The sequence below is a fragment of the Acomys russatus genome, chromosome 23 (assembly GCF_903995435.1).
Source record: "Acomys russatus chromosome 23, mAcoRus1.1, whole genome shotgun sequence".
NCBI lineage: Eukaryota > Metazoa > Chordata > Mammalia > Rodentia > Muridae > Acomys > Acomys russatus.
This window is the reverse complement of record NC_067159.1, coordinates 55053061-55066815: the sequence shown is the minus strand read 5'-3', so window position 1 is coordinate 55066815 and position 13755 is coordinate 55053061. Positions and strand designations below refer to the sequence as shown.

Sequence of the window (13755 nt, the reverse complement as noted above, 5' to 3'; positions counted from 1 at the left end):
CACACATTCACACACAATTATAAAGGTCTATAGTTAACTTTATTGTTGCCAAGTTTGCCAAATCTTGCTTCTGTTGTCATGTATTTTTCTATGTTTGCATTCTCCTTAGATTCTTACAGTTGTTTTGTTTCTTCACTTTTTTTTTGTTGTTGTTGTTAGATAAGATTTCTCTGTGTAGCCCTGGCTGTCCTGGACTCGCTTTGTAGACCAGGCTGGCCTCGAACTCACAGAGATCCGCCTGCCTCTGCCTCCCAAGGGATGGGATTAAAGCTGTGCCCCACCACACCTGGCTATATTTTTATGGTTTTATGTCTGGCCTACCTGCCTCACTGTTTCACCTGGAGATTTTGCCCACTACTAGTGGAGAGACTTCACAGAAAATCTCCTAGTACAGTAGCCATGCCCAAAATCTCCTGGAAGTGTCTGAAGTCCTACCCTGACTTTGGAGGCCTCTTTGAATTTAATCCAAATATATGTGATAGCACCCCTCAACACACACACATATGCATACTTTCTACACATTGTACATGCATAAATTCACATACAAACACACACAGTTACACACACACACACACACACACACACACACACACACACACACACACTATCACCACCACCATTTGGGATGAGTCATATTTGGGATAAGAGATATATGCCTCTGATACTCTCCACCGTTGAGTGGAGAGTGAGATTTGACTCTCACAGGAACTCTGGTGCCCCTTTTCTGACCATGTCCCCCAGATGGGGAGACCTGGTGGCACTCAGAGGAAGGATAGCTAGTTACCAAGAAGAGACTTGATATTCTGAGAGCATGTATAGGGGGAGGAGGTCTCCCTAGGTCACGGACATAGGGGAGGGGAGAAGGGGAGAAATGGGAGGGAGGGAAGAATGGGAGGAAACAGGGGAAGGGCTAACAATCGAGATGTAATATGAATAAATTAATAAAAAAAATCTAAAAAAAAAAAAAAGAGATATATGTCTCATCCCAAATATCATGGAGACAGTTTTTTCAAACAAGAAATCACTTGGTCTCTAATTAACAAATTAATAATAACATCTGCACATCACTGAAAGCAGAGACCAACTAAAGGACCCTGTAAATGTTACAAGAAACTCAAAAAATGTAACCACAACCAAAGCTTCAGGAACAAATGTCCAAGGACTCAGTCTCCAAAGGAAGGAGTGATTAATTCACCCAACAAACGTCTCCTAAGTGGGAAGGAGCGGCAATTGGTCCACACTGATAACACTAGCACTAGGAGACTGAGGCAGGAGGATGGTAAGTTCAAGACCAGCCTACAACACACGGTGTTCTAAAACGTAAAACCCCAAACCTCACTGTCTATTGAGAACCAATCAATTGTCAGACAAGGCCATAAGGATGCCTGCAAAATATAGTGGTCAATATTTCTGCTTTCCAAACAAACTTGATGTTTTCTGTGTTAATGTACAAGATAAACACTAAAAACAGAAAAACAGTAAAGTTCATGCTAAGTAGATACAGATCTTCATTTGTTTAAATACAACTGTAATAAATAACAAATGTTACCTGTTTGGTTCTCCTCTTGTGCAGAGTTCTGCTCTCACAGACCTAATGACCTGGCTTCGGTCTGCGTGCTACAAAGCACGCTGACATGGACGTAGCCCCAAAACCTAGACAGATCTTAGGGTTTCCTTTGCCAGCCTATGTACTCCCTAGGTCACTGACCATTCCCAAGTGTAGTTGCAGGTGGCAGTGTATGAGCGTGATGTGTGTGTGCCTGAGCATGTGTGTGAGTGGGGGGAGTGTGTGTGCCTGAGCATGTGTGTGAGTGGGGGGAGTGTGTGTGCCTGAGCATGTGTGTGAGTGGGGGGAGTGTGTGTGCCTGAGCATGTGTGTGAGTGGGGGGAGTGTGTGTGCCTGAGCATGTGTGTGAGTGGTGAGAGTGTGTGTGTGCCTGAGCATGTGTGTGAGTGGGGGGAGTGTGTGTGCCTGAGCATGTGTGTGAGTGAGGGGAGTGTGTGTGCCTGAGCATGTGTGTGAGTGAGGGGAGTGTGTGTGCCTGAGCATGTGTGTGAGTGGGGGGAGTGTGTGTGCCTGAGCATGTGTGTGAGTGAGGGGAGTGTGTGTGCCTGAGCATGTGTGTGAGTGGGGGGAGTGTGTGTGCCTGAGCATGTTGGTGAGTGAGGGGAGTGTGTGTGCCTGAGCATGTGTGTGAGTGAGGGGAGTGTGTGTGCCTGAGCATGTGTGTGAGTGAGGGGAGTGTGTGTGCCTGAGCATGTGTGTGAGTGGGGGGAGTGTGTGTGCCTGAGCATGTGTGTGAGTGAGGGGAGTGTGTGTGCCTGAGCATGTGTGTGAGTGAGGGGAGTGTGTGTGCCTGAGCATGTGTGTGAGTGAGGGGAGTGTGTGTGCCTGAGCATGTGTGTGAGTGAGGGGAGTGTGTGTGCCTGAGCATGTGTGTGAGTGAGGGGAGTGTGTTTGCCTGAGCATGTGTGTGAGTGGGGGGAGTGTGTGTGCCTGAGCATGTGTGTGAGTGAGGGGAGTGTGTGTGCCTGAGCATGTGTGTGAGTGAGGGGAGTGTGTGTGCCTGAGCATGTGTGTGAGTGACGGGAGTGTGTGTGCCTGAGCATGTGTGTGAGTGAGGGGAGTGTGTGTGCCTGAGCATGTGTGTGAGTGAGGGGAGTGTGTGTGCCTGAGCATGTGTGTGAGTGAGGGGAGTGTGTGTGCCTGAGCATGTGTGTGAGTGAGGGGAGTGTGTGTGCCTGAGCATGTGTGTGAGTGGTGAGAGTGTGTGTGTGCCTGAGCATGTGTGTGAGTGGGGGAAGTGTGTGTGCCTGAGCATGTGTGTGAGTGGGGGCAGTGTGTGTGCCTGAGCATGTGTGTGAGTGAGGGGAGTGTGTGTGCCTGAGCATGTGTGTGAGTGAGGGGAGTGTGTGTGCCTGAGCATGTGTGTGAGTGGGGAGAGTGTGTGTGCCTGTGCATGTGTGTGAGTGGTGTGTGTGTGCCTGTGCATGTATATAAATGGGAGGAGTATGTGTATGTGCATGTGTGTGAGTGGGGGGAGTATGCATGTGTGCGTGTGTGAGAGTGGTGGGAGTGTGTGTGTGTGTGCCTGTGCATGTGTGTGTGTGTTTGCATGTGCCTGTGCATGTGTGTGTGTGTGCCTGGGCATGTGTGTGAGTGGGGAGAGTGTGTGTGTGTACCTGTGCACATGTGTGTGCAGTGTCTGACTAGAAAGTAATGAGATAACCTTAATTACATTATGAGGCAGAAGGCTATAGGATTCCTGCTGCCTGCGGAGATTGATTAGAATTTTACAATATAATTTTCACTTACTAAACCCTGAATTGAATAAATAAATTCCATTAAAACATCCCTGTGGTACAATCATCATCGCTTTCACCTGTGTCTGGTCACCCTTAATGCCGAGGTTTCCCGATGGGTCCAGTGAGTTGGGAATGCAATGGCGGTGCAAATGCCGTCCCATCCCGGAGCACACAGGTATTTTGGGTGAATGTCCTCTCTATTTTACGTGCTTCACATGAACCCATAACATTATCCCAGCTCCCCCAAATTGTTAGTTACTGTAAATCGCTACCACCTGTAGAATAGGTTTGAGATTTTGTTTCCATTTTTATACATTTATGTCAAGGTAATGTTTATGGGCCTCGTCAGCATCGCCCTGGCCCTTGGAAGCAGCGAGTGGCCGGCTCTGGTCTGGGCAGATCTGTAAGAGGAAATAAGAACTTTAAGGTCTGGTTTGGGTGCTGAGAAGCCCAAATCATAAGCCCGGGCCCTGCTGGTGTTCCTGTTCAGTCGGATGGCCTCCCGTTCATGTAAGCAAAGTTATAAAATTGTCTCTACCCTTCTAATTAAAGGCTCCAGCAGAAATTCCAAGCTACTTAAAGAGAATCGGGGTCAGGTTTACAGCAGCCAGGCCACCCAGGAAAAAGACAGCTGTGTCACATTCAAAGCTGCCCCATCCCTGTCTGGAAAAAAAAAAAAAAACACAAAAAACAAAAAATACGCTTCTTGAAAATCTGTCTAGACCATTTCACTCCTACATGACTCAGCCATGGAGGGTAAGCAGCGGCCAGTGAGCAAGCTGTGAGCTAACAGTGTTCTACAAGAAAAGGCTTCCCTACGGAGAACCACACCTTCCCGAAGCTGTTACACAGTCACAGCAGCTCTCGTGGGTCAAGTGTGGACCTTTGCGTCAGTCCCTACATGAGGGACCTCTGTGCTTCAGTCCATGCGTGAAGGGCCTCTGTGCGTCAGTCCGTGTATGAGAGGCCTCTGTGTGTCAGTTCATGCGTGAGGGGTCTCGGTGCACATTAAAGTCCCCGGTGGCTCAGGGCAGAATTTTTGTTGGGGGCAAGAATCTTGAAAGAGGCTGGATCTACCATTTTATCTATTTCTATTGTTTATTTTTGTGGCGCTGGGGAAGAACTGCAGCCATGTGTATGGTGGGCCAGTACTGTACGCAGAGTGCACCCCCAGCTGGTGTCATTTTCTTACTGGCACACTCCTCTCCTGCAATTCCTAGCACCCTCCAGATCCCCAGGTCTCCAGACTGCCTGGGCAACAGCTTGCCTGCATCTGTTCTCCGGAACAGAACCACTTCCATGTTGCGATCTTTCCCTTCTCCTTGATCAAGAATATCCTATATGTACTTATGATCCTGCTAAATAAATAGCTAGCAGTTTTGTTTGGGGAGTAAAATATGGTCTTAACTAAACTACACTAGGACCTTATAGACACAACATATTGGAATTTTCAGAAGCCACCTGGAAGGTTATCTTGCAGAAGAATAAATTTATTTCTTAGATAATTAAAAAAAAATCTGCTGTTAACCTTTTCCCCCAGATTGCATTCAAATTGTCAGTCTCTACCCCAAGTACCTACAGCTCTCCGGGTGACCACCACAGGGTAATATTAGGACAGAATAAAAGTGCCCTGGCATGTGGCACACACTGCGAGTCAGCATTTCTCGCCTCATCTGAGCTGCCTGCGCGGTACAGTCTTGTCCCCAGCCACAGGCTCTGTGCACAAGTGCTAAGGAGAACATTCTGTAAACGCATAACACGGGAGACTAAGACATATTCATGTGGGTGGACACAGTTGAAAAGACAGAGGTCTCAGACCTAGCTTCAAATTAAAACAAAAGGAAACAATAGCAAATGCCTTGTAAGGATTGGTGGATACAAATATTAAATAAATAAGCTGGTAATGACAGAAAATACCAAAGGCAAGAGTCAGGTTTAATGTCTGATGAAGTAAAATGTCACCAGAAAAAAAGAAAATTCACTCCGGACAAAAAGTGAGAGTCTAGTCTGCTAATGGGAATACAGGGCAGGAAACACCATCGTGATGAACATAATCACGCCTGGCAGTAAACTGCAGTGTGGACAGAAGTGGACAGCTAGGCTAGTGAGGCCTGATGGTGCTCCTGACCTGTGACTCCAGTGCTCGGATCTGAGACTCAGAAGGGAGCCAGAGGAGCACGTGCTGAGGACAGCCTTGGCGCCAGAGTGAGACCCTGAAGTTCCTTTCTAGTGCTGTGACCTCTACCCAACACTCAACCCCCCCACATATGTGTGTGTGTGTATGTCTGTGTTTGTGTCTGCGTGTCTCTCTGTGTGTGTCTGTCTGTGTGTGTCTCTGTGTGTGTGTGTCTGTGTTTGTGTCTGTGTGTCTCTCTATGTGTGTCTGTTTGTGTCTGTGTGTTCTCTGTGTGTGTGTCTGTCTGTGTGTGTCTCTGTGTGTGTGTGTCTGTGTTTGTGTGTCTGTGTCTGTGTGTCTGTATATGTGCATCAAGCTTGGTTATGCATGAGAATGAAAACATGTGATATTTATCTTCCTGGATTTGGGATACCTCACTTAATATTATAAACTTCAGATCCATCCAGTCTTCTGTAAACTTCATAATTTCATTTTTCCTTATGACTGAATAAAATTCCATCATGCATATGAGCCACATTTTCATTACTCATTCACTGTCAGTGACTGACACTAGGATGATTTCCATTTCCTTGCTGCTGTAGCTGTCATGGCAATGACCTTGGGTGCACACCTGTCTCTGTGATAGACGGCGTGCTCGGGCATATGTCCAGGACTACTAACACACACTATCACATGGCCCAGATGGACATGTTCTTACCATTGGCCTCTGTTTGACTCCTCTCCTCTTTCACAAGTCTTTCTCCCAATTAATCTCATATACACAAGCCCATTTTGGTGTCCATTTTGACTTGAACTAACAAACAGAAAATGAGAGCAGGACAAATTATTGAACAATGTTACTGGAAAAGTCACTCCATATATAGAGAAAATTATAATTGCAACTTTCTCCAGTCCCATCACTGTGACACTTGGATGGGTCAAAAATTAAGAAGAGTGTGAATAGAAAAGAACAACAACAAAATGGCCATGTCATCCAGGGGTAGTGAAAAGCCCTTAACCAAAACTCCACAAGGGCAAAGAGGCAAAGACACTAATTTGGGGACACCAGAATTGAGGGTTTATGTTAAACAGAGGACGCTTCAGTGTGGCAGAATATAACAGACATATTCCCCCTTGTTTCTAAAACCAACATAATTTCTTTATTTCAGGCAGAAATATGGCCACCTGGATAAATACATTTCATGATTTTTCTTCCAATGTAACATGGTGCTGTATGTATTTTCTACCAATGAAATATTAGAAAAATTCTGTCAAATGTAAGGACTTTTGACAAGGACTTAAGATGAGAATTATGTTTTGCCTTCCCTGTGGTTATTTCTGGATAGCTGGTGACAACAATGATGCATCTTACTGAACCAGGCACACACACACACACACACACACACACACACACACACACACACACACTCACTCACATGCACACACATGCACACATGCGAGTGCACATGCACACACAACATGCACATGCACATGCACATGCACATGCACGCACGCACGCACACACACACACACACACACACACACACACACACACAAACAAGGTAGAATACTTGAAAAATAAAGTGGTTTTTTGCTTGAGCATCATTAAGATTGGGCCTCACTGCAAATATAAGCCACCTTCCAAATGTCACAGACATGAAGGACAACATGAAACCTTCAGTCCCAGACTGGGGGAACCTACTAGCAATGTCTTAAATCAAAATGTTATAAAAATCGAAGTCACAGGGAAATGAAAGAAGACTTTAGGTAGGTAGATAAACAATAAAATGAAACAAAAATAGACAAAAGTTATTAACATGCTACATAAGTTACTTGTGTACTTATTATCACAAAACCCCTGACAGAAACAGTCTAAGGATGGGAACACTGGTCAGGCTTATGTTTGAGGAGTCACAGTTCACCGTGGTGGGCACAGTGTGGCAGCCAGTTTGATTCGGCTTGTGGGAGAAGTTCATGACACAACTTTCTCACATCCCTATGACCGGGAAACAGTCTGGGTTAGAGGTACAGCCAGCTATAACAGTCAAGACCCCCAACCCCCACCCCTTCCTTCCTGAAGGCCCACATCTAAACCACCATAGTCCACCGTGACCCAGCATCCAAACAGCTTAACCTGTGGAGACATTTCATACTAAAGCCAAGTGTCCAACCATGACTCCACCAGCCCATGGCCATCCCATAATATAAAATCCACTCAGTTCAACTTCAAGAGCTCCCAAAGCCTTGACAATTCCAGCATTACTCAAAAGCCTGTGGGCCTCTGAGATCCAAGGCTGACTCTTAGCTGCAAGCCCAATAAAAATCAAAAAGAAAATTAATATATAATATATATACATATATATATATGATGTTTCCTATATATAATGGCACAAGGGAGAAACTGAGTCACAATAAGGGCCAAAGCGAGACAAACACCAGTCCCTGGCATATGGCCTTTTGGTAGGATCACCTGAGCTCCCCTCCCTGCAGCACACATGAGCCCTCTTTCATCAGCAGACATTTCACATCCCTGTCAACTCCAACACAGGGATGCTGAAACCTGGAACTCATTGTCAACACTTCACACAGCCCCTTGTGCCTCTCTTCAGGGAACTAGCCCTGTCATACGCCACCTTCTGTAATGGTAGTCCCAATCACCAACTTGACGAGACCTAGAGTTGCCTGATAGGGCCTCAGTGAGGGATCGCTAAGATCAAGTTCACCTGTGGGCGATTGTGGAATGACCCACTTAACTGTGGGTGGCTTCATTTCCTGGGCAGGAAACCCAAACCTAAATAAAAATGGAACAATCCAGCTAAGCACAAGCGGAAAAGAAATCCTGTGTGCGCACATTTTTCTCTGCTCTTGACTGTGAGTGTGTGATGTTCCAGCTTTGATTTACAGTCCAGCGACAATGGACTGAAATTAAAACTGTAAGCTGAAATAAACCCTCCTCTCCCCACAGTTGCTATTTGCCATGGTATTTTTATCACAGCAGCAGAAATGAAATGAGAATACCTTTGTTGAATTTTCACTGGAACCTTGGCACAAGCCTTCCTTGCATTCTGAAGCCTGGAAAGGTACGGCCATAACATCATGCCAAGCTGTGTTGTCAGCTCAGACTATTGTGTACAGTGTTTACCAAAAGGCAGGGAAGGCACCCCGGGTGAGCCAGCTGCTGGAGGCCAAAGCCTCCAAGGACCCACACAGCAGACCCTTCCCCTGTTGGGAGCCCGGAGGCTCTGCCTCCTCAGACACCCTGTCTTTTGCTATTATTCTTGTCCTGCAGGCTCCATTTACACATCTCACTGCTAAGTGAAAAAACCTCCCTAAGGTTCTAATTTCTCCACCAGCTCCCTCTGCTTGGCCAGCAGCCAACTTAACAGCAGAATCCTAACTTACAGATACTTGTCCAAAGCCACAGCCACCTTGTCCCCAACTTTTCCATTTTGCACATCTTCCTAGTCTTCATTTAGCTCAGAGTTTTCGCTGTGAAGCTGGCTAAAGGTAGCCAGCAATGACCGTGCTACAAACTGTATGCTCTGGCCATCTTGAAATTCCCTCCACCAAACAAATTGGTCTATTACTTTTTAATGTAGCCTCACTTGCATTTTTAGAGCACGGGCAGAACTTAATCATAATCATTGCCAGAACTCAACAGGAATGCCCTTTAGTCCAGAATTCAATGCATTCTCATCCTCTCCGAAACCTCAGAGTCTGGCCGTCACATTCTGCGCTTCTACTGGCATTCCAGTATTCTGAGACCCCTAGGAATGACCCCCTAAGCTTCAGGTCTGGCATTCTGAGGCTTCTCTAGCGAGGAGCTCCAAGCTCTCCACTTGACTCTGGGAACCCATTTCCAAAGGCCTATGAACCACATAGTCAACAATGTTCCCCCACTTCTCACTATGGCACAGTATCTGACAAAAGCAGCTTGGGGGAGGCAGGCTTTATTCTTTCTAACAGCTTAGATGGCTAGAGGCCAAAAGGCAGGGAAGACACCCCGGCTGAGCCAGCTGCTTCGACAGTTCGTGGTGCAACCAGCTCACATTATGGCACACCAGGAAGCAGTAAATTGATGCCCTCTGCTCACCTCTGAAACGTGTCATGGCTTCTCTGAAGAGCACTACCAGCTAGAAACCAAGTGCTCAAATACATGAGCATGTGGTTCATACAAAAAGTTTTTTTAAAAAAATTCAAAAACCTTTAGAAGATGATAAATCGTATTAGTCATTAGAGGGATAAATAAAAGGACAAACTGCCACTTATATCCACCAATGTGGGCAGTAGGGAATAAAGCAAGGATGTGAGGATTTAGGAACCTCAAGGCTTTCTGGGTGGAAGTGTGGACCCAGCCATCATATCTAGCAGGTATGTATATATCCTTTAGCCTTAGCAGATATCCCAAGAAAACACGCAGGCGGGCCCAAAAGGAATGAAATTGCTGCTTGTTCCTCGAAGTGGGGAAATGGAGAGTCCGCAGTTCCTGGTCACTGATGTAAGGGATGAGTAAAACATGGGACGCTGTGCAGTGTTTACTTGGTAACAGGGCATCCTCTAAGGTCTGCGTCCTGGAGAACCTCCCAGGGACCTGTGTTCTCCTGCAGGGACCCAGCAAGTATTTATCATTATCATTATTTTTAAAAGAGGGTACACTGAGAACTGATCTTTGCTTTAGGCAAACAATCTCTATTTTTTTTCCACTCTACCAGAGTGAATGAATGTAAAAGGGAACGAGTGGAGAGGTGACTCAGTGGTGAGAAGATATCGGCTGCCTGAAGAGGACAGGTGACTCTGACCTCCACATGTGTGCCAACGTCTCCCCCCCCCTCTCTCTCTCTCTCTCACACACACACACACACACACACACACACACACACACACACAAAGTTTAAAAATAAGAAATGATGGGAACACAAATGTATATTTAAGGAAGTGAAGATTGTGATCATTCTGAAGGTAAGATTATCCTTATTTTCTCTACCCACAGCTAGCTTTGACATATATAACCAGCATGTTCACAGGGTGTGGCCGCACCAGAACTCCACCAGCTCTGCATCTCTTGGTTCCAACACTCTTCATAGGCCACCTATCTGTTCATGTTCACACTGACTATGAGAAGCCCCAGTACTCTCCTCAATTCTCCCTTTCCCCCACACCTCTAAGCCAGGGGAGTGAGTTGTCTCAAGTGTGCACTCCTGCGGGCTTCAGGCTCAGAAAGCTGCAGTGCATCACCCAGTCCCACCGAGGTATCAGGTAAGGCCTGGCACTCGCTCCTCATCTGTAGTAAATTGCACTGCAGGCCTGTGGGAATGGATGGAGGCCGACTTCCCTATCCTGCCTTGCCCATGGCCTGCCTTAATCCTCACAGGGTTCGAAGGCAATTACTTGATGAGGAAGTAAGCTGATGAATAACGCTAAGGCCTCTCTAGGTTTGCTCTCCTTCACTCTTTCCCTCATGGCCTCCCAACACCACCAACACACTGGGCTGGGATGCAAGCTTCCTCCACAACCATGTAGACCCTGATTACGCCCCTGGGGTGGGAATGAATCAAGTCAGAAACTTTAGACTGAGTTTGTTAACTATAAAGAGAAAAAGAAGAAGAAAAATAAACATAGAATACTTGAAGAATGAATTACCCCTCTGATAGAGAGAACATGGTTTGAGAACATGTCTGTTCTAAGAAAGCCTGGGGAGGACCATTTCACACCAGCCAGCTTATTCCTTTCCTTCCCAAAAACTCTCTCCATAAATATGTTTAAATAATGTCAGACGATTCTAGTTTTTCTTAGAACAACCCATGTCTTTACAGGAAAACTGACACTAGTGGTTGAATCACAATTCAAGGAGACACTGACTTCTTTTAAAGGGGGCAGGGGGCATCAGGATGGCTCAGCAGGTAAAGGGGCCTGCCACCAACTGTGATGACCTGAGTTCAAATCCAGGTACCCACAAGACACCTGCAAGTTGTTCTCTGTTCAGCACACACACACACACACACACACACACACACACACACACACACACACATATGACAAAAGAAGATTTAGCTTTATAGATCTATTATCTAGGACATTTATATTATAATTAAGTGTAACAGTGTTTCATTCATATATAAGAAAATAAATCACACAATTATAAGACCATTCTCTCATAGTAAAAATGTTAAAAAGCTTATTGTCAAACACTCTGTATTAAAAACATGTGCTCTCCAATTGAGTTAGTTTGGGCAGGTTTGAGCTTCCATGTACTGGACTGAGCATCCTGGGAGCCTTATTCAGTTCTTTCTGCTCCTGTGAGAATGGCTTCCTTGCAGGAGGAGGAGCTGTATTTAGTTTTCTTCCATGTCTTTGCTAATTGCACTCATGTTTCTTCATAAACCAGTTGTTTCACCTGTAAGTAAGATGGACATTCTGTCCCCTACAAAACAGAGCCCTGCTAACTCCTTCAGGCTTTGACCCGTGAGCCTGGCTATCTTAGAATGGTGTATATCTTTTGAGCAAACAATTTTTAACCAAAAGTATAAACTAGAAAGAGTTGCCAGTGTTTGATTTTTGTCAGGTCACTGAAAGCCAAACACACCAGTAATTTGATTTCACAAAATAAAGGATGTTTCATACTTAAAGAAATCCTCCATCTTAACAAATTAAGCAATAAATTCAGTACCTCCTCATTTCTCTAGGGAACACTAAAAATACTAAAAATCATCACTGGGAAGCCTCCCGAATCAGAGTCTGGACTCTAATATTTTGAAACTAAAGTTTAAAAACAAATTTGGACTAAGAATTTCTTTATGCTGAGCAGAAACGGCTGTAAAATGCCACTCATTCTCTTGAGCTTAGAAATCAGTTTTCTTATCTTATGCTCTCTACATTATATCCAAAAGGAGGCTATGTGGTCCACACTTGATACGACCCTGGGCCATTTGTAATACACATGAGGTTGTTTTACACTTGGCCCAAAAAGCTGAGAAGTGATGATGAATCTTACTGTGTAAAACATTAGCCTGATGACAAACCAAACCATCAGTCTCACCATAGTTACCAACATAAAAGTCTTCGCTTGTCACAAGGCTTTCTGGTTCATCTTGGAAAATACTTTCTGTGAACAGACAAAAAGACATGTTTGCCACTTTAAAAAAAATCCTGGTGAAGTTCCTTATTTAATAGATGTTGTTCTTATGTATATTTTAGGCAGGAGTAGTTTAGAATTTTATTGTTACATGGACAGCAAACAAAATGCTACATAGAAATAATGAGCTGTTCAAACTCGACCTGGGGCACAACAATCAGTGTAGTATGTTTTAAGGAGGTATTTATTATGTTAAAACAAAGGACATGACTTTGATAGCTGTTGGGTCTGAAATGTAGTATTTGACTTTCAAAGCCGGCAAATCAGCAGCACCAAACAGAGGGCTCCCTCAACAAAGGATGGCGAAGTTACAAAGTCTCCGCTAATCAATGGCGAATTTAGTACTTGTTGCTACAATTACAAAGATAATAGTTCCTTTATGTCAGTGCCTTCGGTTGTGCAGCTGTAAGGGAGCTTTGAAATCCAGCATTTCAAGGAATAGAAATTAATAGGAGGTCATTTCTACCAGAGAAATTTTAGGGGCCCATCCTCTCTAATCATCATTAAAAACTAAATCCGTAGGAGAAGAGGCACTTTACTGATTGTCAAGTGGAAGCTATTATTCATTTGATGAAGCTCCTGGCACCGTGCCATTGATTCTGCCTCCAGCCCGGAGCTGCTGCTCCTTCATCTCCTGCAATCAGGCTTCTGCCTGCCTGCCAGGAGCTATTTATAGAGCCCGGGTTTGGGGGAGGCGGGTGTTGGGGGGGCAGGGAAGCTGATATGTTCTCTTTCTTGAAAAACAAGTTTCAAACTTTGTAAGTACAAATCGGTTTTTTCTTGTCACCAGATTGTGTGTTCTTCTCCTGTCGGCGTAGAAGAAGGTCCGGGACTCTGGTTTCCAGACCAGAGCCCGTCCTGGTGATGACAGGGAACTTACTGGAGTCACAGGCCACCTCTGCTTCCCTAAGGTTAATAGCAGCAAAACTGTACACAGCCCTGAGTTCACAGCACAGTGCTGTCTTCCCAACACTTTGTGACAGTTCCTATTTTGTACATAAAAAGAGAAAAAGGTGCTCCCAACTCATTCATCCTTACTGTGGACAAAACCACCACAAAATAAAAATATAATGTTTATAACTTAGAGATTTCAGAACTGGCTCAGACAAAATTAACTGGTTGTTGAATCACTCTCCCTGCAGTTGCAGAAAATTTGAATTTTCATAACTGACTTAATTGGTCAGCTAGTGTGAGACTATGC

The 13755-nt window shown here is 45.0% G+C and overlaps 1 pseudogene; it reads right to left on the bottom strand.

Moving 5' to 3' along the window:
• Nucleotides 1-4607, bottom strand: part of LOC127206462 (voltage-dependent anion-selective channel protein 1-like) — a 51604-nt pseudogene extending 46997 nt beyond the window's left edge.
• Nucleotides 4608-13755: the final 9148 nt, after the last annotated feature.